General features: G+C 48.2%; 1 long non-coding RNA gene across 3 annotated transcripts in view; it reads left to right on the plus strand.

The window, feature by feature from the left end:
• Nucleotides 1-27,061, plus strand: part of LOC110483237 (uncharacterized) — a 61,632-nt gene that overhangs the window by 13,344 nt on the left and 21,227 nt on the right. The window contains exons 2-3 of one of the 3 annotated variants that reach the window (XR_002467536.3): nt 70-155; nt 800-5,593. The exons of the other annotated variants lie outside the window; for them this stretch is intronic. This is a non-coding gene — a long non-coding RNA (uncharacterized LOC110483237). Of the gene's footprint in view, nt 1-69; nt 156-799; nt 5,594-27,061 lie in introns of those variants that run through there. 3 annotated transcript variants of the gene reach the window in all.

Raw genomic sequence — 27,061 nt, forward strand, 5'->3', positions numbered from 1 at the left:
TTAGTTCTTAGACAACTGTGAGCATCATCTTTTCCTGTACTAATATATTCTGTTTTCTGTTTTCACAAGACTTCAAGGGACAGCGAAATTGCTTCAAACCAATCTCATCATGTGAAAAAACAATTAACAGCGTTTCCAGGAGAGGAACATTCTAGGTATTCATCACGGGTTCTGCAGTCACAAACAGACCACAGGCACTTTTCCCTCTGACAACAGCATTTAGAAATATATGCTGTATAATATTCTGTAAATCTAACTTTAATTTATAAATCTTTATAAATTCCATGGGAAAGGGATGCACAGGAGCTTTTTGTTCTGGAATATTTGGTATTTGGTAGATAAAAGACAAAGAGCCTTCTAACATCAGACTAGCTGCCTCTGCCTGTGCTGAAGTTGTCATACTTCAAGATTTCTTTTCCTGAAGTTTGATAAGATGACCTTGTTCATAGTCTCCTTCTAGAGCAGGTTTGACAAGTTGCAAATTGTTCTTCCAGACATTTTTAAACCCTTTCCACTTTCACAACAACCTTTGCAAAGCAGACAAAGAGGGGAGAAGGAACTAAAACCCCTTCATTGCTTACTGTCTCTTCTCTCATGAGCCCTGCCCAGCACAGTACAGGAGCTGCTGTTTGCATGATGCTCAACACTCAGCTCCCTGCACCGATGGTGCTCCTTGTATGATCAGATGTTTTTTTTTGAAGTCATAGAACATGTCCCTCTCAGAGCTTCTACTTTCAAATACAGAGTCCTTGCTCTTGAAATGTGACCAAATGCTTTCTTTCTCCCCTTACTCTTTCAGATCTATCCAGGCACTGCAAGTTCACTTCATCAAGGGATCCAAGTGCTCTGTACAGGTGGCTGATATTTCCCTCTGTTCATTGTGCCAGCTGCAAACTCCTACACAGTGAACTTTTTTCCCTGACACACAAGTCAAAGTTCACTGACCTCAGTAGTCAGAATGATGCATAGAAGTGGAGAATATGACTTTGTTCTTTTAGACAGATGTAAACAGGCTTCTTGCTTCTGCTGCTGCAGGGGTAATGTGTCTCATGCAGTTCAGATCCACCACTTCAGCTCTGCAGCCCCCTGGACTTCAATCCTCAGGTGCAAACACAGCAATGAAGGTCAAAGTTACAACTTCCTTTATGGCTTCTGCTCATAATATGGCTTAAAATGCGAGAAATCATTAAGTGTCACTTTCTGTACTCAGACTGATTTCTTGAGCTCCTCACCAACAGCAGAGACCTTGAGTGCAGCGGCTCAGAGCTCTGGCAGGACATGACACAAACCCAGACTCTCGTTTCAGCTCATACCTGAGGACCAGAGTAACATAAATCTGTGTCTCAACACTGCTAACACATCCCACGGGCAGCAGCCCCCATCCACAGCCCTGGGCTCAAGAAGGGCTCTGTGTGTCATTTCCTTGAAGGGTAGATGGGGACAAAGTGGTTACAGTGCAGCTCCACACTACACATTTTACTGTGATTGTGCAACAGCAGGAAACACCACAGAGCCAGAAGAGTATTTCAAAACACATTATAAGTGACAGAATAAACATAATTTTTTTTTTTTTTACTGGACCAGAATGAAGTAAGATGGGTATTTAAGTTGCCTTACACAGACCAAAACCACAGGATATGCACCAAAACTGTTAATTTTATCCTTAAGGCTTTATAACATGTCAAGTTCTCAAGAAGTCCAGAGAATCCACATAGATCTCATCTCCTGGTATATGGGTTTCCTTGTGAAAACTTCACTTTGGAGCCAAGAGAGATAGCCAGACATGTCCTGAATCCTAGGCTAATTGTACAAGATGACTATTTATTCCATTCAGTAAGTGTGCATCTGGTAGTGATGATTGCAAAGCCCATAAGAAGGCTGATACTTCCTAGCAAGTGACATTTTTATGGTTAATAGAAACTGTCACAGAAACCACTTGGAGGGGGATATGTACAGGCTTGATTTTCAACTTAACAGTAAATCACTCCAGATTAGAATTAGATATCATGACAAAATCCTTCATCATGTAAATTTCCAGAATGCATGTAGCAGTGGTTCCAGGAAAAATTGTGATAAAACTAAGAGGAAAGTGTCTCATTTGATTTTGATATCCAGTGTACCTGAGATCATGTTTTCTCTGTAAGTGATTCCACATTACAAGTGTGCATGCTCTTTCATTTATGGCTATTGTACTGATAATAAGAAGTGGTCCTTCTTGTAGGCCATGACTCCTTGGGCAAGAGGCAGTGCAAAGATGGAAGAGAAAAATGGGCACCAGACCCAGAGTCTGCTGCCAGGGTCTGAGTCACCCCAAGACCCTGAAAATACAAACAGCTCACCAGCCCCTAGTGGTGCTCATACCATCAGTCTGCTGAGATGGGGACACAAGGGCTGATGCCATAGGTGAGCATGTCTCTACCTGAAAATTCTTATTCCTGGTTTTGAGCAGTTGCAGACTGCCACTGATCTGCTGCTGAATGCCACAGCAGCCTCAAAGTAGTTTTGTGGTGACTGCATTGGTCAAAGGACATAGGTAGTACAAAGTCTGTGTGCAGAGACAATATCTTTTTAAAGACCAACTTATTACAGGTGGGAAAATTAGACCAGCTTCTTCTGGGCACAGGAAGTCCTTATTCAGGACTCCAAAAGCCACTTCTTGAAATGCTTCCAAGCAGAAAACAACCAGCACAAATGACCAATGTCCTCCTGACAATTAGAGCTCAGATTTTCGCTTCCATCAAGGGATTGAGTCAGGGTAAGTTTTGTACCATCCACCCTTCAGAAGAGCCCACTGTCCCCCAGAAAGTGCTGAGGTGCTTCTAGAGACCCAGAGTGGTGTCTGAGACATTCCCCTGTTGTGTAGGTGCTCCTGGCCTGCCTGACATTGCCCTTCTGTCTGGCAGTAAGATCTTGTTCTTCCCCCTTGCAGGACATGGAGATTAGGGGTTCTTTCTGCCCAGCAATGTCTTTCTCATGGAGTTGGAAAAGCCACAGCACCATGGGACAGCGTGTTTGGGATGGAGCATGCTCATGAAGCGAGGTTATACCCCAACTTGCAAGGGTCCCAGTACCACCCTCTCATGGAAGAGGCACATCCCCTAGCTTCTCTCTTATTTCAGCTGGGCTCTCCTTCCAATAGCCAGAACAAATAACCATTTCAACATGTACTGTACATCCCTCTGCAGCCCTTGCCAAAGCACCAGTCACACGCTATTTACCACAAGCTAGAGAATTCACTAAATCTGGCCTGTTCTGAGTCAAACAGGGCAGTTCCAGCCCCTAGGAGGACAGCCCTGCCAGCTGCCCTCCCTCTTGCACAATAGGGAGAGGAAGGGGACATCCATCTCCAGAGCCCGGGCTGAGAGCAGCCGCGGCAGCGTGTGCGAGGAGACAGGTGGCTGGTGGGGAACCACAAAGGAAAGGCAATTGCACGGCACCTCTTACACAGCACAGGCACGTGGAAAAGGCTGAGAGCAGCCCGAGCCAATTCATTTCCATATTCCCTTTCAGTCAGATCTCAAAACCAAGCGTGTTGCATTTAGCGCCGGGACACTCCAGAGGGGAAGGGAGGAAGAAAAGAAAAAAGGAAAAAAAAAAAAAGATTCAGCGATCGGCAGATTCAGAGAAAGGGCAGGAGGAATAGGCCTGAAAAGATGAATCAGCATTGGCTTCAGGTGATGGAGGGAAGGAGGCATTTCTGCTCTGCTGATTTGTACAGCCTGATTGAAGTCAGCCCAGCCCTGGCACTGCATCGGAATGGAAACTGCCGGATAGGCTGCGAGCGCTGCGAGGGGGAAAATCCAGCAGGCACGCAGACAACATCTTTATTAAGTGCATTTTGTGACCTCCCAGCTGATTGGACATTTTTTTACTTACTTATAGTAGACCATAGAGATGCTGGAGGAGGTGGTGGCAGGACTGTTTTTTATGGGGGGTGGGGGGTTTTTTATGCTAATGGTGACGGGGTGTGGGGTAGTGGATTTTAAGCAGGGCTGCATGAAATTCAACCGCTTAATCTTAAATTACAAGCCAAAGCAGTTTTTTGAGATGGAAATTCTTCTGATTCACAGATTCCTTTGCCTCTTTTAAGGAACAAATGAGTAAACAAACAATGAAAATGTTGTTTGCTTTTTCAGAATTTGCTAGCAGGGAATTTTTATTTCCTGTGGCATTTGGCAGGGCCTCCTTTCCCCTCTGTAGCAGGTAGCTAGGAAAATATTATTCATGATGAACAAATACGGTTTCCAACATTTTTCTATTGTATAGCCAAGAGCTGAGCCTATTGGTGAAAATGTCCTATGGATGTTAACTAAAGTTTACCAGAGATTACAAAACCTATTCCAGTCCCCTTGAAAGTCCTAGTGGAAGCAGTGGCCAAAAATATTTGTAGAGGATATATCCAATGGTTTGGTAAAATGCTAAAAGTCCTTAGTCAACCAGGTAAAGCCTCCCGGGATTACCCAAGGATTACTCACAGAGTAATTCTGCAGACTCAAACTCTACTGTGCCCACTCTCTGGCAATCAAGTTGGTGTAGGAAGAGCACTCTTCAAAGAAGATAAATAGCCAAACATGAGTGCTGGAGTGGGTGCTAAGAGGTTCTGAAAATCCATGCCAGTATCAGGCACCCAAAATGAGTAGATGGTTTTGGGAAGAATCACCTGCTCCTCTCTGGGATTTGTGCCTCTGGGAGGAGCACATTTTCCTGCTTCACTTCATGGGGCTGTGATGAGGCCACTGAACACACCAAACACTGCAGAGCTCTCAGGTGCCCTGCTAGTGGGGCTGCATAAATGCCACTGGACCAGGCAACCTTTCACATCAGGAAGTGCAGAGAAGAGACAAGGTGTTAACTATCAGCACACTCATTCCCTCACATTAAGTAACCAAGAGTGTTCTGAGGAATAAACATCATTAACTGAGTCATAACAGGAGATTTTTGTTCATTTGTTTATTTTCTAGATATATCAGACCTGCCTGAAACAGTCATAATGCAGTCATTGTAGTTAAAATTATTCTCCCAAAGAAATTATTACCAGGCAGGTTATCTTCTCTTAATAAATAATACGTACATGATCACACACTTCCCTAATTCTTTTCAACCCAAAAAAAAGTTCTGTAAAACAAGAGTGTCTTTCCTGTTCCCTCCTCTCCTTTATTTTCTGAATCAGGACATCCATGCATTATTGAGGCCTGCTCAAAATGGAGCTGCCTTTAAAGCAGAGTCTATTGAGGATTATGTGTGGATTATTGCTGAGAGATCATTCAGCGCCGGAGCTCAGCATTTACCCAGAAATCATTTGTAATACCAGTTGCCCCTTATTTTTGGCTAATAGCGGCTGTAAGGACAATTGGATCAGCGCTGTGTACCTGTCAGCTGCGCCGAAATTCCCCGCACGGCCCCGAATTGTGCGCGGCACGATTACCGAGGGAAGCTCAGCGCTGTGCCTTATCTCCTTTGTAAATCCTCTTAATGCGGTGGCTGCCGTGTCCCCCGCACACCGCGGAGCCACCACCTCCCCACCGTCACCAGGGGGGCTCTGCCTCCCCAGGAACCCATCCCCGCTCGGGGACACCGCGGGAAGGGGGACCCACACCTGCGCGGAGCAGGATGTGGATGCAGGAAAATCAGCGTGGGAGGAGGGAGGAGATGGAGGGCAAGGGAAAGGCTGCCTGGTGTCCATCAGTTCCTAGCTGTGCAGATTCCCAGAGGGGCTTTCGGTGCCCCCAGGGCACATCAGAATTTCACCCACCCCCCCTTTCTCCATCATCTCTTTGACAAGAGTGAAGGATACAGGTTTTCCAAATGGGGCAGAAGGCCCAGCTTGCCCACCCACACCGGGGATCCCGTCACCAGGCCACACGCCGAGCCTGCTCTTTGGAAAAAGCCAACCTTTCCCATGCCACAAAAGGATCGCTGCAGACCTCAACCCACTGCATCTCCCTGCCTCAGCAGCCGGTGTTTTTAAACAAATTCCTGCCTGACTGAGAGAAGGGAGGAGGGGGGGCGGGATAAAAAAAAAGGTTCCTCGGGTTTTATCCATTTTGCATGCACATAAAAGATGAACTTCCCTTTGGAAACAAAACGCACAGAGTTGCCGTTTGAAAGGGGCCTCAATTTGGCTTCGACCGGGTGCAACTAATTGCAGTTGCGAGCGCCGGCAGGTGCGAGAGGCAGCTGAGGAGCCTCCTCCCCCCAGCCCTGCCTGCCCCCGGCACTGGCCATGTCCAGGCCCTGCGGGACCCACGGATGTGAGGGACGGGACCGCAGGGGCAGCGGGGTGTTCCCCGCCTCCGCTCTGCTCCCGCATTCCTGCCACGACTCTGGTCAAAGTCAGCACAGCTGGAGAACGTCCTAGAAGGCCCTGGCAGGTTCTGAAAGGTTCCAGAAGGTTCTAGAAGGCTTTGTAAGGTTATAAAAGACCATTAGGGCCAACCTGGGACAGGATGACTCTTGCAAGTTAAGAGCCTCTCCCGGTGCCTCTGTCCCCCAGCTGTAGTTGCGCCCTGCTGCCATGTTGGGATGGAAAATTGCGCCTGCAGCAAAACTCCAAACACCTCCAACCTTTTCTTGACTTTACGCATTTCATGGCTAAAACTCCAAACACCTCCAATCTTTCCTTGATTTTACACATTTCATGGCTGGGGAGAGGCTGTCTATACCCTGTGTTTCTTGTTGGCCTCCCCTCCATCTGCCCCGAGCTGGAGCACACAGGGGTTTCACCACGGGCTGTGCAGGTCCAGCCCAGGCATTCATCTCCATCCATCACAGGCTCCCAAGCCAGACACTGTGCTTCACTTTTGGCTGCTGCACCCGAGCATCGCTGATGCTGGGCTGGTTGTTTTCTTCGATGGAATGTCCGCATGGACCTTGCAACAGATGGAGGCAGTTTCATGGTCTGTCACTGGCGGGCCAGGAGCCATGCCTTGGCTCACTGCTGCTCCCCAGGATGATTTCACTACAGACAGGGGTCGTTTCTTCCTATTCTGATTTTGGGATGCTTCTTGTCCTGGCCAAATTCAGCACAGAACAGCAAGAGGAACACATAGCACACTTTATCAGTATCTTTCCTGAAAGCTCATTTTTTCTGCAATGCTTTTAGGAGGGCAGAAAATTGCATTTGCCATCTTAATTCTTTTATTCTTTTAATGTCTTTAAAGAAGTAACTGAATCATCGAGATAATGCACAGGCTTGCATGGAAGGGATCTGTGATCCTGTCGCCCACGCCCTTCTCCTCCCACTCTTACCAATTTGTCCCCTTACTACTTAACAGCCCAGGATATGAAATGAAGTGTCATGAGTCAATTTGGGCAAGTGCTGCAAGTTTTCTGCATGGTGTCTATGTACTTCAAGGGCCTGTGAATCACAGGGGTATTCCAAAGGCAGAGAAAGCTGGCTTGATAATCTCACCCAAGCTCCTGAGTAATACATGCACTGAAGGACATCTCTGAATTCATTCCTAAATGAACTAGAGCACATCTCTGGCAGGGGGAGGGGGAGGAAATCTAATCCTGATTTAAAGTTGCTGGTGATAGTCCCCACAGTCCTTGGTAATTAGTTCCACTGGTTAATTACCCTCACTGTTAAACATCTGCACCTTATTTGTAGTCAAAATTTGTCTGGCTTCCAACTTCCAGTTGGATCATATTATAGTTGCGTCAGCTAGATTGAAAAGCCTTCTATTATCACATTTCTGTTCCCCATGTCAGTACTTAGAGGCTGTGATCAAGTCATCCTCTCAACTTTGTCTTTGTTAGGCTAAACAGATGGAGTGTCTTCTCTAGTCTGTCGCTTCAAGCCACATTTTCCAGTACTTAGTCATTTTGTTCCATGGCCTTTCTTGGATTTGTCCTCACCTTATCCACAACCTTCTTGAACTGTTAGACACATTTATCTTTCTCATCAATCCTCTCTAGATGTGGGTGTTCCCTGCAGTAATAGGACTGTTGTTTGTATTCTGCTTCTGGATGCAAGTCCTAGTGTTTGCCTACATTGAAATGCACAGTTTTGGGGTTGTGCCCATCTCATTAAGTGATCCTGACCATACTGCCATGGTGATCCATCCCTTTCACTCTTCAGCTGATGCTTCCACCGGTAAGGAGTTTTCTTCATACATGGCAGGGCTGGACATGCTGCCTTCTCTTCTCTTTGCTGAACTTTCCCATTGCAGCACTCTGAAATAACTGAGATGGGAGATAAGAGGTGGTGCGAGGATGGGAAATTCCAGCATCAGCTTTTGCCTCTGCAGAAAACAGATGTGTCATCTTTTCCATTTCTATAGTGCCAGCTGGTTTAATTTATCAATGAAAGAAGTTATCCCTATGGGTGCAGTGGGTTCTGATTTCCCTTCACCACCGTGTATGGCAGAGATACCCTGCCTGGTTTTAAACAAACTGGGTATCAAAAGCACCACTGCATCTCAAAGCCCAGCCAGAGCACAGGAGCATGGTTCTCAGCAGCTCAGCCCACACAGAGGTGGATCCTATTTCTTTTTAAACAGCACTCAGCTGAGGAATCAACATCTTCCATGGATTCCCAGGGAGCAGTAAGCATGCTATTTATGGTGTGCAAACTGCTGAAAGGAGGGCCACCAAAAAAACATCCAGACTTTTTTTATCCCCTAAGGGAAATATGGAACAGCTTTCCTTGTGCCTGATCACAGGATAGAGCTGCAGCTGTGGCTCTGCAGCCAGGTCATTTCTGTTGGCATAACCACACACAGGACACAGAGGCACACACAGCTCAAAAGCATGGAAAAATGTGGCAATGTAAGCAGTCCGTGGGCATCTGTACCTGTTCCCTGGCTCAGGGAGTATGACTGCAATGTTAGTTTCCTGTGATTCCCAGAGGCTGTGCACTGAATGCCCTGGCTCATGTCATGGGTGAAATGCCACAAGGTCAAGGTTTCCAGGTCTCCAGTCTGCAAGCATCTGGTAGGCAGCCAGTAGGAAGCTGAAAGTTAGTGCAGTACTAAATTGCCTCAAAACCAGCTAAAGCTTTACTTGCCGACCCCAGTGACTTCTGTAGGTGTTACACAGATGTTGCGGGATGACAGAAGAGAAGTAGTGGGCAGAAGTGTTTCAGTGGCCATTGTCCTCCCTGGATTTGCCCATCATGTGCAGCTGCCTGAGGATACCAGTTACAGGAGCACATCCTGGCACTGTGCACAGTGCCGCTTTCTGCCCGTCTTGTTCCTGGGTTGGGGAAACAGCCATGTTGTAACTGAGGATGACCTGTGCTTTGGGTATCACACACAGAGCCTAAATTGTGCTGAGCAAAGCCTTGGGACCATCTGAATGAATGGGAGTTTTGCCAGTGACTTCAATGGATCTATGATTTCACCACGACATCTGTCAGGCATTAGCTACATCAATATTGATGTAACAGGCTGGAAACCAAGACCTGGCCTATGCCATTTGAGTCAGGGGATCCTGATACCAATATTTGGGATGCAGTCAGACACAGATATGCTACTTTCATTTTTGGTTTAACTACAAACAGGTTTGGGGGTTGCAGGGCTTTTATCACCATGGCGAAAATTATTCCCCACTCCCCCCGCCAATCAAAATAGTGATATTGGTGCAAAGACATTTGGGAAGCAGACACATTTTTCATGTCACTGTAACTGGGATGTGCTGCCTAATTCACAAGTGTACCCTAACATTCATGTCACTAATGCTTACAAAGCAGTCTGAACAAAATAAAAGTACTATACTGTATCATGACCACATGGACTGAAACATTATTTTTATAGCATGAAATACTATTTTCATGCCATAAAAAGAGTGTTTTAAAACGCAATGTAAATAATTTATTGCAGGGATCTCAGTAAAATTAACCACACACAAAAATCTAGGCTAGTCCCTGCACATTTCTAATATATACCCCAAATATCTGGACTTAATGACAGAAACCTGGTAAACATTTCAGCTGCAAAACAGAAAAAAAAACAGTTTGAAAATAGCATCTCCTTTCTGCCATTTTATTTTCTCACCGTCCAAATAACAGTGAAAAAGAACCCAATCCAATTCCCATAGGTCTCATTAATGAACCTGCAAAGGGAATGTGCTGGAATAGCTGAGGGCTCTCACTCCGTTTAAAACACGTAACAAACCCAAAAAATCACTTATCTTTGCTGTTTTCAGGATATACAAAGTTTGTGTTCAGTACTCTGCAGCTGGAGATTTCTGGCACAGACAAAATGCTACATCTTCGGGGCTTCCCACTGCACCCCTTGCCAAAATCCTGGTACAAAGCCAGGGCCAGGTTCTGCCTGCCCACAGAAGGTGGGGCACCTCCTCTGTTTAGCCCCAGTCCTCCCAGTGAGACCACTCCTAGCCAGTCATGTCCAGAGGCTGGTGCCAGCTGCCCCAGGGGCTGAACTGCCCAGGAATTCTGTGCTTCCTTATTGTGCATCCTCCATCCTGCATGTCCTTTTCTGCAGTATATTGAAAAGGTTTCCATTTCTCTGCTTAGTTTAGACATGGGATCAAGAGCTGAGGGCCGTGATGCACTGGCTTCTCTGCCCCAGAGATGGGCACGAGATGCTGGGCTTGGGGCACATCTTGTTTTCCCCTTGCTGTGGAGGGAGTGGGGAGCAGTTGCTGGACATGGCAGTGTTGCTTTGGGAACTGCAGCCATTCATCCCACGGTGTGGGAATTCTAGTTAATCCACCTGCACATGAGCCTCACCTTTCCTTGCAGTGATGTGAAAAGGTGCAGCCTAAGCTACAGCCAAACTCCCCAGGCTGTTGCATTCTTCTGTCTGTATCATTTTGGCCCTTGGATCCTACAAAAAACCAACATGGTTGATCCAAAATGAGTTATCTGGGTTGGGGATCCTGGCTAGCACAGCACAAATAGAGGACCAGATGCAAACCTTTGCTTTGGGTGCCTGCCATCTCAAATATACATAAGTGGAGCTAATTCTGTTCCAAAAAAATTAAATTGTCTGGGTTTTTTCTCTCCAATGTCCTTTGCATAGTCTGTTTCTGTTTATTAAGACCAGGGTTACTCGGGCTTTTATCTAGGTCTTATTTAGGATGACTGAGTTGCTAGGTCCCTCCTGCTTCACCAAATCCAGTTCCCTGCTCTTTTAGGCAGTCACATTGTCTAACATCACTCATAAACTGAACAAGTGCTGTCTAAAGACTAGTTGCATATTTATTTTTTGTTGTTGTTTTTCCCTCTGCTCCTACTGAAAAGATGCTCCAGAACCCCCTGTTTCAATCATGCCTTTTTCTCAGCACGATGGCAACTCCAAATAAGGCAAGGCAGTCCAAAAGGAATAAATAATATTGTGTGGGGAAGAAAAGCAACTAACCTACACATTATCATTAAGCAACAGGACGTGACAGGCAGTATAATGTTTCTGGTTTTGTTGTGAGTCAGGAAGATGAAGGTCATGTGATATCAGCTCTCTCTGTAGCACAATAAACCTTATTAACATTATAAGATAAAAATAAATATTCAACAATTAAGGGGAAAAAGGGTCACACGTTTGCATCTGCTGGGGATTATTGACAGCAATCTGACATTACCATCAGCTAAACCCACTGCTTTATTTTGTCCAGAGTTTCTAAAGCCATTATATAATGATCAGTCTAATAAAGTCTAGATTAGAGGTATTTCTCTTGTGTACAAAGAGATTGGCTTTTGGGTTGCCTTGTGGAAAAGCAGCATTATTCCTAGGGAGAGAAAGGGTTAGTTGTCTCTAGCACCAATCCTGATGAAAAATGTAAACTGTCTGAGGCCATTTCAGACCTCCGGCAATATTTTATGCTAACAGGTTTATGTCTGAATTAACAAAGTTCTCTAACCACTCAGTCTGTTAAAATGCAGTTATTTTTAGTCCCCTTGCTAGGAAAGCATGTGCCAACCTGAATTTGGATTCTATTTATTACCATTTGCAATCACCTGGTGTCAGAGGCCACGTGAATCCTGTGAGTTTATCTGATTTGAGTCTGGAGCATCCAAATGTACCTTTCAACTTGTTTCTTCATGCTGTGCATGTCTAGAGTGTTTTGCAGTAATACCATAAGCCCCTACAAGTGCACAGAGTGATAGGAAGGAGCAGAGTAAGATACTGTCCCTTGGGTACCACATAGCTCAGAGGAAGGTGCTGAATTTGAATTATTCCATGTCCACTGACCCAGCATCAGAATGCAGGCTTCCTTCCTTTTCTTTTTTTTTTTTTTTTTTTTTTTTTTTTTTTTTTTCCTTGAAAAGGATGGGGGAATAGCGTTAGGGAGGGAGACTGGGGGAAGATAACATCGAAGATGTTATCAAGCCAGGTGTCACTGAGGTACAGCTCCTCTGGTTTTACAGTGCACATGAAGATTAGCAGCACAGGGCTGGCATCCAGCAGCTGCTGCTCCAGGTCCTGGAGCAGAGTGAGGGTGCAGGACCTCGTGGCAGCCTCAGCTGTGCTGGCTCAGGACTGTGCTGGGAGGTTGGGGCTCCAAGGGCTGCTGTGGTGCCCTCAAAGACAGGAATGGCTGCAGACACAAGGCACTGCACTGGTACAGCTGCATCACCTCCTCAAACTCAGCCAGTCCAGGATGATGCTTTGCGTTTCTCAGTGCTCATTTTAAATAAAATCTTCCAAAAACTTTAGCCAGCTGTGACATCCATTCTATTTCTACTGTTTTTTTAAAAAACACAGGGAGGATTTCAACCCTAGAGGACAGTCTATATTGGCCTGCAAAATCACACTAATACTTTTCAAAAACATTGCTACAAACACTTTTCTTGCCTGAGAGATAATAGCAGTTTCACTTGGCTACCAAAGATGGGACTCAACTATTCTTTAAAACTGTGAAACTTTTTTGCATAAAGCAGTTTCTCAAACTATGTTAAAAATAAGCTAACCCTGTTTGCATTATCACCTTTGCCACAGAGATTGTGATTTGCTCCAGAGCATTAGAGAGATGGGAAGGTATTTTTCCTCTTGCCAGCTCAGGCCAAGCCTGAGATTTGTACCACAGACTTTGGTTGAAAAGCCAATACTGGAAAACTTCAGTCCCGAAAACAACTTTCTCAGCCACATTAGGGGCTTGTCTGCAAGAAGAGATTGACATTGCAATGGGCAGGGAAAGCTAGTTTGGCTGGCAAAGGCTTCCAGATGAAAACATACCCTGCACCATTTCAGGCAGCTGTTGCCTTTCCTCCAAAGGCTCTGTCTGCACCAGGAATATTTTGCAGTCGATGCTCCTGACTACGTTTGGCACAGCCACAGCCCCAGGAACACTGTGAGCCCTGCTGCAACACCCAGGATCCTCAGCCACTCTCTGGCTGGAATTGGCTGCAGCCAGGACCACTCACCAACCCCAGACAGGGCTGAGAGACTCCTGTCAGCCACGCCTGTGAGCCCCTGGTGCTGCTTTCAGCTCTTTGCCAACCAGATGAGGGCACGGGCAGGGCAGGGGGTTCCAGCATTTTGAAGAGCGCCTGTACCTGCTGCTGCTCCACTTTAGGATTCTTGCATTTGCCAACATGAATGCTATTAGAAGGTAGGGAATAGAATAAAAGCAACATTTCTGAAGTAGCCATTGACCTGCCTACATTAGCAATGAGGTGACTCATTGGTCACTCTTCTATGAGCCATTTTTGCATCTCTACTCACAGATTCCTCACTATCATTCCTTTTAAAAGCTGTGGCACTGGTTCCCAGAAGTAGCTCTCCAGAACTGGGGCACCACAAGAAAGTTGTCCAGGTAGGGGCACAGACCATGCCCAAATTTCAATTTGTAATGTATGTCTATAGGCTTCTGTATCATATGGAAGTTGAGAGACAGACACATGGAAGCATATGGACTGTGGTCATTAGCCAGTGCTGGATATGCCTTTTAAACCCTAGCGCAATGTGATGTGGTATGAAATACCTAATTACACACCCTGTTTAATTTTACTCCCTGTCTCCTGCACAAATGCACACATGTAATATAAGGTTCAGAGCTGCTGCCGTGCAAAATTCATGAGCAGCCTGTGCTGCTAATCTCACACTCTGTGGCTGAGGGCCTGGAGTCACCAGGCTGAGCACGGCATGGAGCACAGCGAGCTAAAAGGCTGAGCCAGGATCCAACTGTGCTGCTGTCATGTGCTATAAGGGTAACTTTTTGGTTGCTTTTGATTCCACCCCTTGTGGAAGGAGATAACATTTGTTTTATTTTCCTTGGAGGAAAGGTACGTATTTGCCTTGAAATTTCAAAAGAATTAAGTCCCAATTAGATCTTAGTGCGTTTGGACTGTGCCTGCATAGCACTTTTCTACAATGCTTTTAAATCCAGGAACAGATATAGGTTGTGCTTGTGCCTGGAGATTGCACATGCCCAGGAATTCCTCCACACAAGCCTGGCAGGTTTCTTTCTCCTTTCCCTGACACAGTGCAGCCCCACTGCAAGGTACTAGCCAACAGTAATTAGTATTGAGGATCAAGGGACTTCAGAGCAGGGAGGGAAGGGGTGTACTTTCAGGGCAAAAGCTGGTTTTTGGTTTTTTTTTTCTTTATGCAAAATTCATTCAGGATTTAAGCATTCAAGCATGCCTTTTCTTCGTTTGCAGTATGCAGGAGAGGTCCCCTAGCCTGTGCTAATCAGTGGAAAAAACATCATTCTCCCTCAGCCTTGTGATACTTGCTCTCAGCCTGAGCTTCCCTGCTTCAGAAAGACACGTTTGTTTAATTTTAGATCAGTGATGTTTTCCTCCTAGCCAGTTACCATTAAAACATTCTTATGTCAGGCAAAAGTGAAATATAAGTGTTTATTTACAACCCCCAAAACAGACCACACAGTTTAAGAAGATGCACTCAGAAATGCTGAAGTCTTTTCTGGGGCCATTCTGGTAGGCCCAGAGAGATTCAAAGCTTCCCATCAGAATATATTCACTTCTTTTCCTCCAAAAGCTTAACTACTTTTAAATCTTTCAAAAGGCAGTCTTGCTGCTCTTTCAGTGAAAACAAGCACTCTCACTCAGAGATGCAAATGTCAGTGCACTAGACCAGTGTGTCTCATCCTGTTCTTGACTTGACTAAACCAGCAACTCCTTCACTCAGTGAAGGCTAAATCCTGCCTACCTCCACCAAAAAAAAAAAAAAAAAAAGTTGTGATGTGACTCTTCTTCACTGCAAGTGTGTCTGTCTGTTTGATGCTCTATTTTATTTATTTTATTTTTCTCCAAACCTTAGCCAACACACTTTCCAGAAGCATCTTCTGGGGTCAAACATGGGTAGTTTATTAGCCACTCTTGGCTGAGACCAGCCACTGCAGTCATTGACTTGTGCATGGTGATGGAGGGATGTAGGACTGTGCCTACTCTGCCAGCAAAAATTGAGTGAGTGAGTGAGTGAGTGAGTGAGTGAGTGAGTGAGTGAGTGAGTGAGTGATGCATGGGAAAGCTTCACTGAGACATTGTTGATCCTTGGCAGAGGAGGTGCTTGGCTACCAGGAAGGTGGTCAAGGCTCACAGAAAGGGAAAAAGAGGACAGTGTTAGGTGCTGAAACAAGTGGGGCTCATCCTTCAAGGAGCCTGTCTTGGTTCGACAAGACAGGAGTCTGTGAAAGAGGGCAAAGCCTCCTGTGCAATGGAGAACGGCAAACCCCCCTCCCTCTGAATTACCAGGATCTTTAAATTAAAAGGCTCTCAGGCAAAGATATGGGAGTGGGAGTAACAATTCTTTACTAGGAGAAAACTAGACAACAATTTAAAAAGGCAAATGCAATCGGTACAAACAAAACCAGTGAAAGAAAAAAAAAGTCCAGAACCTGCGGGGTGCCAGTATCAGTTCTACTGGGACAATTTGCTTCCCTTGCAGTGGCTGGTGAATTGTAGCTGCAGTGGTGATCTCTAGAAGGGTATAGTTTCCCTCTGAAGATCTGGTGGCAGTGGGGCCGGTCTTCCTCTGCGCCGGGGTTGCCTCTGAGCTCCGCCGCCGTCGGCTCAACGCGCCGGCTGCTTCGCTGCGAGTGCCGCCGAAGAGAGAGCGAGAGAGAGAGCTGCTTCCCCAGGAATCCCGCGAAGAGAGAGAGAGAGCTGCTTTCCCCGGGAATCCCGCGCAGAGAGAGAGAGAGAGCTGCTTCTCTCGGAGTCCCGCGAAGAAGAGGGAGAGAGCTGCTTCTCTCGGAGTCCCGCGAAGAAGAGGGAGAGAGCTGCTTCCCCCCTCTGGGTGGGACCCCTCACCGTGTTACATTTTTTCAGCCTTTCATTGAATCAGTCGAAGGTGTATACACAAACCATTGTCTCTGAGAGAGATAACAAAAAACCTGTCCAACCGGTTCGCCTTCGACAGATGGCAAATGGAATACAAGCTTATCTTACAACCCAGGACATTATCCACCCCTTATTCTATTTCCATCTGCACACCATGAAATCTTACACCCAGTTCTCTCTTAAGACCAAGTTTCCCTGTGGTACACAGCGGGTCTCCCCATCTTCCTGCATTACCCACCAAGTGTAACCAGGTCCTTGAGCAAAGACAATCCCACGAATGGGTTGGTCTTTGCCTGAGGTGGGATTAATCCAAACATTTTTCCCTAAAATACCTTTCATATGTACTACAGGGACCTTATCTCCATCTATTGCGTGTAAGGGTTCTGACTGAGCAGGGCCAGCTCGATTGACAGACCCCCGGGTGTTGACCATCCAGGTTGCTTTTGCCAGGTTAATTTCCCAGTTTCTAAATGTTCCCCCACCAAGTGCCTTCAGGGTAGTCTTAAGGAGTCCGTTGCACCGTTCAATTTTGCCGGCAGCTGGAGCATGATAGGGAATATGATATATCCATTCGATACCATGTTCTCTGGCCCAGGTGTTGATAAGGCTGTTCTTGAAATGGGTGCCGTTGTCAGACTCAATTCTCTCAGGGGTGCCGTGTCTCCACAGGACTTGCTTTTCCAAGCCTAAGATGGTGTTCCGGGCAGTGGCATGAGGTACAGGGAAAGTCTCCAGCCATCCAGTGGTGGCTTCCACCATGGTCAGCACGTAGCGCTTGCCTTGGCGTGTCTGGGGCAGTGTGATATAGTCAATCTGCCAGGCCTCCCCATACTTGTACTTGGACCACCGCCCACCATACCATAGGGGCTTCACTCTCTTGGCCTGTTTGATGGCAGCACACGTCTCACAGTCATGGATAACCTGGGAAACACTGTCCATGGTTAGATCCACCCCTCGGTCTCGTGCCCACTTGTAGGTGGCATCTCTGCCCTGATGACCTGAGGCATCATGAGCCCATCGAGCCAGGAACAACTCCCCCTTATGGTGCCAATCTAAGTCTATCTTTGACACCTCTATTTTTGCTGCCTGATCTACCTGCTCGTTGTTTCGGTGCTCCTCATTAGCCCGACTTTTGGGGACATGGGCATCTACATGACGGACTTTCACCGTCAGCTTTTCCACCCGAGAGGCAATGTCTTTCCATATATCAGCAGCCCAGATTGGCTTTCCTCTACGTTGCCAGTTGGCCTTCCTCCACCTTCCCAGCCAGCCCCACAGAGCATTGGCTACCATCCATGAATCAGTATAAAGGTAGAGCTTTGGCCACTTCTCCCTTTCAGCAATGTCCAGAGCCAGCTGAACGGCCTTGAGTTCGGCGAGTTGGCTCGATCCACCTTCTCCTTCGGTAGCTTGTGCAACTTGGCGTGTGGGGCTCCATACGGCTGCTTTCCACTTCCGGTTCATCCCTACAATGCGACAGGAACCATCAGTGAAAAGAGCGTAGCAGGTCTCTTCTGCTGGTAGTTGGTTGTATGGTGGAGCCTCTTCAGCCCTTGTCACTTGTACCTGCTCCTCATTATCAGTGAGACCAAAGTTTTCACCTTCTGGCCAGTTCGTAATTATCTCCAAAATCCCAGGGCGATTCAGGTTTCCAATACGGGCGCGTTGAGTGATGAGGGCAATCCATTTGCTCCATGTTGCGTCAGTGGCATGGTGGGTAGTAGGAACCTTTCCTTTAAACATCCACCCCAGCACCGGTAGTCGGGGTGCCAGGAGGAGTTGTGTTTCTGTGCCAATTACCTCCGAGGCGGCTTGAACTCCTTCAAAGGCAGCCAAGATTTCCTTCTCTGTGGGAGTGTAGTTGGCTTCAGACCCTCTGTAACTTCGGCTCCAGAATCCCAGTGGTCGGCCTCGAGTCTCCCCAGGCACTTTCTGCCAAAGGCTCCAGGACAACCCATGGTTCCCGGCTGCAGAGTAGAGCACATTCTTGACCTCTGGTCCCGTTCTGACTGGGCCAAGGGCTACAGCATGAGCGATCTCCTGCTTGATCTGGGTGAAGGCTTGTTGCTGCTCAGGGCCCCAGTGGAAATCATTCTTCTTTCGGGTAACCAGATAAAGAGGGCTCACAATCTGGCTATACTCAGGAATGTGCATTCTCCAGAAACCTATGGCACCCAGGAAAGCTTGTGTTTCCTTTTTGCTGGTTGGTGGGGACATAGCTGTGATCTTGTTGATGACCTCAGTGGGAATCTGGCGCCGTCCATCTTGCCATTTCACTCCCAGGAACTGGATCTCTCGGGCAGGTCCCTTGACTTTGCTCTTCTTGATGGCAAAGCCAGCTTCTAGTAGTATCTGGATGATCCTCTCACCTTTCTCAAACACTTCTGCCGCTGTGCTCCCCCACACAATGATGTCATCAATGTATTGCAGGTGTTCTGGAGCCTCACCCTTTTCCAGTGCAGCCTGGATCAGTCCATGGCAGATGGTGGGGCTGTGTTTCCACCCCTGGGGCAGTCGGTTCCAGGTGTACTGCACGCCCCTCCAGGTGAAAGCAAACTGAGGCCTGCATTCTGCTGCCAGAGGAATGGAGAAAAACGCATTAGCAATATCAATGGTGGCATACCACTTTGCTGCCTTGGACTCCAGCTCGTACTGGAGTTCCAGCATGTCCGGCACAGCAGCGCTCAGCGGTGGAGTCACTTCATTTAAGCCACGATAGTCCACAGTCAATCTCCATTCTTTGTCAGATTTGCGCACAGGCCAGATGGGGCTGTTGAAGGGTGAGTGGGTTTTGCTGACCACCCCTTGGCTCTCCAGCTCCCGAATCATTTTGTGGATGGGGATCACGGCATCTCGATCCGTCCGATACTGCCGGCGGTGCACTGTCGAGGTCGCAATTGGCACGCGTTGTTCTTCCACCCTTAGGAGTCCTACTGCAGAGGGGTTTTCTGACAGTCCAGGCAAGGTGTTCAATTGCTTAATGTCTTCTGCCTCTACAGCGGCTATTCCAAAAGCCCACCTGAGTCCCTTTGGGTCTTTGTAATATCCGTTCCGGAGGAAGTCTATGCCTAGGATACACGGAGCATCTGGGCCAGTCACTATAGGGTGTTTCTTCCACTCCTTCCCAGTCAGGCTCACCTCAGCTTCCACCAGAGTCAATTGTTGTGATCCCCCTGTCACACCAGCAATGGAAACAGGCTCTGCCCCCACATGTCCCGATGGTATCAGAGTACACTGTGCACCAGTATCAACTAAAGCATCATATTTTTGTGGCTCTGATGTGCCAGGCCATCGGATCCACACTGTCCAGAAGATCCGGTTTTCCCGTGCCTCTCCCTGGCTAGAGACAGGGCCCCTCTAACACTGGTTATCATTCCTTCCCTGGGCATACATACTAGAGGTCCCTTCAAGGGGGTCTGACAGATCGTACCCACAAGCTTGGTCACGGGAGGTTGAGGCTACCTTCACTTTGGTGGAACTCCCCCGGTTAGAGTTTCCCTCCTTGAGTTGACGGACCCGTGCTGCCAGGACAGAAGTGGGTTTCCCATCCCACCTCCCCATATCTTCCCCATGGTCACGCAGGAAGAACCACAGATTAGCCCTTGGGGTGTACCCTCTCTCTCTAGCTGGGGATTGTTGGGTGCTGATTCTGGGGCCTGTGACTCTCACGGGTGCTGTATTAACCTTCCTTATCTCCTCCCTCATCTCCTCTTTAAACTCCTTAATCACAGCTGAGATATGAGCCTGCATTGGGCCATTAATCATACTCTCATAATTCCTAAGTTTGTTGGCAACAGAACCTATTGTCTCCCGGTGGGTGTCAGCATTGATCGTTGCAATGAAGGTGGCGTATTGAGATGGCCCAAGATTTGCCAGACTCCACAGCATTTGTCCCGTACACCTGACCTTGTCAGGATCATTATTGTGTCGTCCATCCCTCCCAAAGAGTACCTCCAATACTGCCACTTCTCTCAGCTGTTGGATCCCTTCCTCGAGGGTCTTCCAGCGCATTCTATGATGGTGCTCTTGCATTCTCTCTCTGTGGATAAACCTCTCCCTGACACTCATTAAGAGCCGCTCCCAGAGAGAAAGGGACCCTGGTTCCCTTACAAAAACCTGATTTATACCTGAGTCCTGGGTCAAGGGTCCCAAGTTCCTTGCCTCACCACCGTCCAGCTGCACGCCTGTACCCATAAGATCCCAAACCCGGAGTAGCCAGGTAGCATAAGCCTCACGCCCTCGTCGCACAATGTCTTTATGCAGATTGCGAAGACTTTCGTACGTCAGGGACTCGGTGATGATAGCAATCTCTGGCTCCCCTGTGGGTTGTGAGGTTCCTCCATTCCTGTCCCTATCTGCAGGGTGCTCTGCTTTCACCTTAGACTTCCTTGTTTCTACCGGGGCCACTGCTGCTGACCGTGACTGCCCTTGTGGTTCAGCTGGAACCTGGACAGTTGTAACATCTGTGGGTTCCACAGCTGTACTATTAGACTGTCCCTCCTCAAGGCAAAGGGCCGGTTTCTCACCAGCTGGGGAAATGCACTCCTTCAGCATCTCTCGTATCTCCTTAACCAGAACCCTCACCCAATCTGGGCGGTTCATTTCTGAGGTGGGCTGTGGGGCAGGGTCAGGCTCTGGAGCAGCAGCATCTCGAGTCTGTGGTGTAGGTGTGAGGGTAGTTATCCAGGTTAATCTTCCCTTATCTCTGAATGCTAAATATAACAGGACTATCAGCAACACCACCCATTGTATGGTATCATTAGCACTTATAAAGGATCTTAACCCTTTGAGAACTGGTGGAGCAGACCCAAAAAGATGGTTAAAAGGTTGAGAGAAAGTTTGCCCAGGTGCTATTTCCTCGCAGTAGGTACCGTTATTAAAGTAACCCCAAAAACATACAGTTAACGTGTGATAGCTATGAATCCATGTACCTGCCTTCCAGAGGAAATTAAAGATCCATGAATTCCTCACCCAATTAACCCAGAAGCCAAACTTGATAACAGACACCGTAGCCTTAGTTATAGGACCCATTTTTAGATAAGGGTCTGCAAATGGGAAAAGTATAGCTACGATCACATGCCACCCAAACCAAGGTAAACTAGACCACATGGTGATGCTGAAGATGTTTTTACACACAACAAAACCAAATTACTTAAGAACTGTTAATCCTTTTTCCCTCTCAATGCCCTCGGGCCCCACGTTGGGCGCCAAATTCTGTCTTGGTTCGACAAGACAGGAGTCTGTGAAAGAGGGCAAAGCCTCCTGTGCAATGGAGAACGGCAAACCCCCCTCCCTCTGAATTACCAGGATCTTTAAATTAAAAGGCTCTCAGGCAAAGATATGGGAGTGGGAGTAACAATTCTTTACTAGGAGAAAACTAGACAACAATTTAAAAAGGCAAATGCAATCGGTACAAACAAAACCAGTGAAAGAAAAAAAAAGTCCAGAACCTGCGGGGTGCCAGTATCAGTTCTACTGGGACAATTTGCTTCCCTTGCAGTGGCTGGTGAATTGTAGCTGCAGTGGTGATCTCTAGAAGGGTATAGTTTCCCTCTGAAGATCTGGTGGCAGTGGGGCCGGTCTTCCTCTGCGCCGGGGTTGCCTCTGAGCTCCGCCGCCGTCGGCTCAACGCGCCGGCTGCTTCGCTGCGAGTGCCGCCGAAGAGAGAGCGAGAGAGAGAGCTGCTTCCCCAGGAATCCCGCGAAGAGAGAGAGAGAGCTGCTTTCCCCGGGAATCCCGCGCAGAGAGAGAGAGAGAGCTGCTTCTCTCGGAGTCCCGCGAAGAAGAGGGAGAGAGCTGCTTCTCTCGGAGTCCCGCGAAGAAGAGGGAGAGAGCTGCTTCCCCCCTCTGGGTGGGACCCCTCACCGTGTTACATTTTTTCAGCCTTTCATTGAATCAGTCGAAGGTGTATACACAAACCATTGTCTCTGAGAGAGATAACAAAAAACCTGTCCAACCGGTTCGCCTTCGACAGATGGCAAATGGAATACAAGCTTATCTTACAACCCAGGACATTATCCACCCCTTATTCTATTTCCATCTGCACACCATGAAATCTTACACCCAGTTCTCTCTTAAGACCAAGTTTCCCTGTGGTACACAGCGGGTCTCCCCATCTTCCTGCATTACCCACCAAGTGTAACCAGGTCCTTGAGCAAAGACAATCCCACGAATGGGTTGGTCTTTGCCTGAGGTGGGATTAATCCAAACATTTTTCCCTAAAATACCTTTCATATGTACTACAGGGACCTTATCTCCATCTATTGCGTGTAAGGGTTCTGACTGAGCAGGGCCAGCTCGATTGACAGACCCCCGGGTGTTGACCATCCAGGTTGCTTTTGCCAGGTTAATTTCCCAGTTTCTAAATGTTCCCCCACCAAGTGCCTTCAGGGTAGTCTTAAGGAGTCCGTTGCACCGTTCAATTTTGCCGGCAGCTGGAGCATGATAGGGAATATGATATATCCATTCGATACCATGTTCTCTGGCCCAGGTGTTGATAAGGCTGTTCTTGAAATGGGTGCCGTTGTCAGACTCAATTCTCTCAGGGGTGCCGTGTCTCCACAGGACTTGCTTTTCCAAGCCTAAGATGGTGTTCCGGGCAGTGGCATGAGGTACAGGGAAAGTCTCCAGCCATCCAGTGGTGGCTTCCACCATGGTCAGCACGTAGCGCTTGCCTTGGCGTGTCTGGGGCAGTGTGATATAGTCAATCTGCCAGGCCTCCCCATACTTGTACTTGGACCACCGCCCACCATACCATAGGGGCTTCACTCTCTTGGCCTGTTTGATGGCAGCACACGTCTCACAGTCATGGATAACCTGGGAAACACTGTCCATGGTTAGATCCACCCCTCGGTCTCGTGCCCACTTGTAGGTGGCATCTCTGCCCTGATGACCTGAGGCATCATGAGCCCATCGAGCCAGGAACAACTCCCCCTTATGGTGCCAATCTAAGTCTATCTTTGACACCTCTATTTTTGCTGCCTGATCTACCTGCTCGTTGTTTCGGTGCTCCTCATTAGCCCGACTTTTGGGGACATGGGCATCTACATGACGGACTTTCACCGTCAGCTTTTCCACCCGAGAGGCAATGTCTTTCCATATATCAGCAGCCCAGATTGGCTTTCCTCTACGTTGCCAGTTGGCCTTCCTCCACCTTCCCAGCCAGCCCCACAGAGCATTGGCTACCATCCATGAATCAGTATAAAGGTAGAGCTTTGGCCACTTCTCCCTTTCAGCAATGTCCAGAGCCAGCTGAACGGCCTTGAGTTCGGCGAGTTGGCTCGATCCACCTTCTCCTTCGGTAGCTTGTGCAACTTGGCGTGTGGGGCTCCATACGGCTGCTTTCCACTTCCGGTTCATCCCTACAATGCGACAGGAACCATCAGTGAAAAGAGCGTAGCAGGTCTCTTCTGCTGGTAGTTGGTTGTATGGTGGAGCCTCTTCAGCCCTTGTCACTTGTACCTGCTCCTCATTATCAGTGAGACCAAAGTTTTCACCTTCTGGCCAGTTCGTAATTATCTCCAAAATCCCAGGGCGATTCAGGTTTCCAATACGGGCGCGTTGAGTGATGAGGGCAATCCATTTGCTCCATGTTGCGTCAGTGGCATGGTGGGTAGTAGGAACCTTTCCTTTAAACATCCACCCCAGCACCGGTAGTCGGGGTGCCAGGAGGAGTTGTGTTTCTGTGCCAATTACCTCCGAGGCGGCTTGAACTCCTTCAAAGGCAGCCAAGATTTCCTTCTCTGTGGGAGTGTAGTTGGCTTCAGACCCTCTGTAACTTCGGCTCCAGAATCCCAGTGGTCGGCCTCGAGTCTCCCCAGGCACTTTCTGCCAAAGGCTCCAGGACAACCCATGGTTCCCGGCTGCAGAGTAGAGCACATTCTTGACCTCTGGTCCCGTTCTGACTGGGCCAAGGGCTACAGCATGAGCGATCTCCTGCTTGATCTGGGTGAAGGCTTGTTGCTGCTCAGGGCCCCAGTGGAAATCATTCTTCTTTCGGGTAACCAGATAAAGAGGGCTCACAATCTGGCTATACTCAGGAATGTGCATTCTCCAGAAACCTATGGCACCCAGGAAAGCTTGTGTTTCCTTTTTGCTGGTTGGTGGGGACATAGCTGTGATCTTGTTGATGACCTCAGTGGGAATCTGGCGCCGTCCATCTTGCCATTTCACTCCCAGGAACTGGATCTCTCGGGCAGGTCCCTTGACTTTGCTCTTCTTGATGGCAAAGCCAGCTTCTAGTAGTATCTGGATGATCCTCTCACCTTTCTCAAACACTTCTGCCGCTGTGCTCCCCCACACAATGATGTCATCAATGTATTGCAGGTGTTCTGGAGCCTCACCCTTTTCCAGTGCAGCCTGGATCAGTCCATGGCAGATGGTGGGGCTGTGTTTCCACCCCTGGGGCAGTCGGTTCCAGGTGTACTGCACGCCCCTCCAGGTGAAAGCAAACTGAGGCCTGCATTCTGCTGCCAGAGGAATGGAGAAAAACGCATTAGCAATATCAATGGTGGCATACCACTTTGCTGCCTTGGACTCCAGCTCGTACTGGAGTTCCAGCATGTCCGGCACAGCAGCGCTCAGCGGTGGAGTCACTTCATTTAAGCCACGATAGTCCACAGTCAATCTCCATTCTTTGTCAGATTTGCGCACAGGCCAGATGGGGCTGTTGAAGGGTGAGTGGGTTTTGCTGACCACCCCTTGGCTCTCCAGCTCCCGAATCATTTTGTGGATGGGGATCACGGCATCTCGATCCGTCCGATACTGCCGGCGGTGCACTGTCGAGGTCGCAATTGGCACGCGTTGTTCTTCCACCCTTAGGAGTCCTACTGCAGAGGGGTTTTCTGACAGTCCAGGCAAGGTGTTCAATTGCTTAATGTCTTCTGCCTCTACAGCGGCTATTCCAAAAGCCCACCTGAGTCCCTTTGGGTCTTTGTAATATCCGTTCCGGAGGAAGTCTATGCCTAGGATACACGGAGCATCTGGGCCAGTCACTATAGGGTGTTTCTTCCACTCCTTCCCAGTCAGGCTCACCTCAGCTTCCACCAGAGTCAATTGTTGTGATCCCCCTGTCACACCAGCAATGGAAACAGGCTCTGCCCCCACATGTCCCGATGGTATCAGAGTACACTGTGCACCAGTATCAACTAAAGCATCATATTTTTGTGGCTCTGATGTGCCAGGCCATCGGATCCACACTGTCCAGAAGATCCGGTTTTCCCGTGCCTCTCCCTGGCTAGAGACAGGGCCCCTCTAACACTGGTTATCATTCCTTCCCTGGGCATACATACTAGAGGTCCCTTCAAGGGGGTCTGACAGATCGTACCCACAAGCTTGGTCACGGGAGGTTGAGGCTACCTTCACTTTGGTGGAACTCCCCCGGTTAGAGTTTCCCTCCTTGAGTTGACGGACCCGTGCTGCCAGGACAGAAGTGGGTTTCCCATCCCACCTCCCCATATCTTCCCCATGGTCACGCAGGAAGAACCACAGATTAGCCCTTGGGGTGTACCCTCTCTCTCTAGCTGGGGATTGTTGGGTGCTGATTCTGGGGCCTGTGACTCTCACGGGTGCTGTATTAACCTTCCTTATCTCCTCCCTCATCTCCTCTTTAAACTCCTTAATCACAGCTGAGATATGAGCCTGCATTGGGCCATTAATCATACTCTCATAATTCCTAAGTTTGTTGGCAACAGAACCTATTGTCTCCCGGTGGGTGTCAGCATTGATCGTTGCAATGAAGGTGGCGTATTGAGATGGCCCAAGATTTGCCAGACTCCACAGCATTTGTCCCGTACACCTGACCTTGTCAGGATCATTATTGTGTCGTCCATCCCTCCCAAAGAGTACCTCCAATACTGCCACTTCTCTCAGCTGTTGGATCCCTTCCTCGAGGGTCTTCCAGCGCATTCTATGATGGTGCTCTTGCATTCTCTCTCTGTGGATAAACCTCTCCCTGACACTCATTAAGAGCCGCTCCCAGAGAGAAAGGGACCCTGGTTCCCTTACAAAAACCTGATTTATACCTGAGTCCTGGGTCAAGGGTCCCAAGTTCCTTGCCTCACCACCGTCCAGCTGCACGCCTGTACCCATAAGATCCCAAACCCGGAGTAGCCAGGTAGCATAAGCCTCACGCCCTCGTCGCACAATGTCTTTATGCAGATTGCGAAGACTTTCGTACGTCAGGGACTCGGTGATGATAGCAATCTCTGGCTCCCCTGTGGGTTGTGAGGTTCCTCCATTCCTGTCCCTATCTGCAGGGTGCTCTGCTTTCACCTTAGACTTCCTTGTTTCTACCGGGGCCACTGCTGCTGACCGTGACTGCCCTTGTGGTTCAGCTGGAACCTGGACAGTTGTAACATCTGTGGGTTCCACAGCTGTACTATTAGACTGTCCCTCCTCAAGGCAAAGGGCCGGTTTCTCACCAGCTGGGGAAATGCACTCCTTCAGCATCTCTCGTATCTCCTTAACCAGAACCCTCACCCAATCTGGGCGGTTCATTTCTGAGGTGGGCTGTGGGGCAGGGTCAGGCTCTGGAGCAGCAGCATCTCGAGTCTGTGGTGTAGGTGTGAGGGTAGTTATCCAGGTTAATCTTCCCTTATCTCTGAATGCTAAATATAACAGGACTATCAGCAACACCACCCATTGTATGGTATCATTAGCACTTATAAAGGATCTTAACCCTTTGAGAACTGGTGGAGCAGACCCAAAAAGATGGTTAAAAGGTTGAGAGAAAGTTTGCCCAGGTGCTATTTCCTCGCAGTAGGTACCGTTATTAAAGTAACCCCAAAAACATACAGTTAACGTGTGATAGCTATGAATCCATGTACCTGCCTTCCAGAGGAAATTAAAGATCCA

This window comes from Lonchura striata, chromosome 1, assembly GCF_050655825.1.
Source record: "Lonchura striata isolate lonStrDom1 chromosome 1, ASM5065582v1, whole genome shotgun sequence".
Lineage (NCBI taxonomy): Eukaryota > Metazoa > Chordata > Aves > Passeriformes > Estrildidae > Lonchura > Lonchura striata.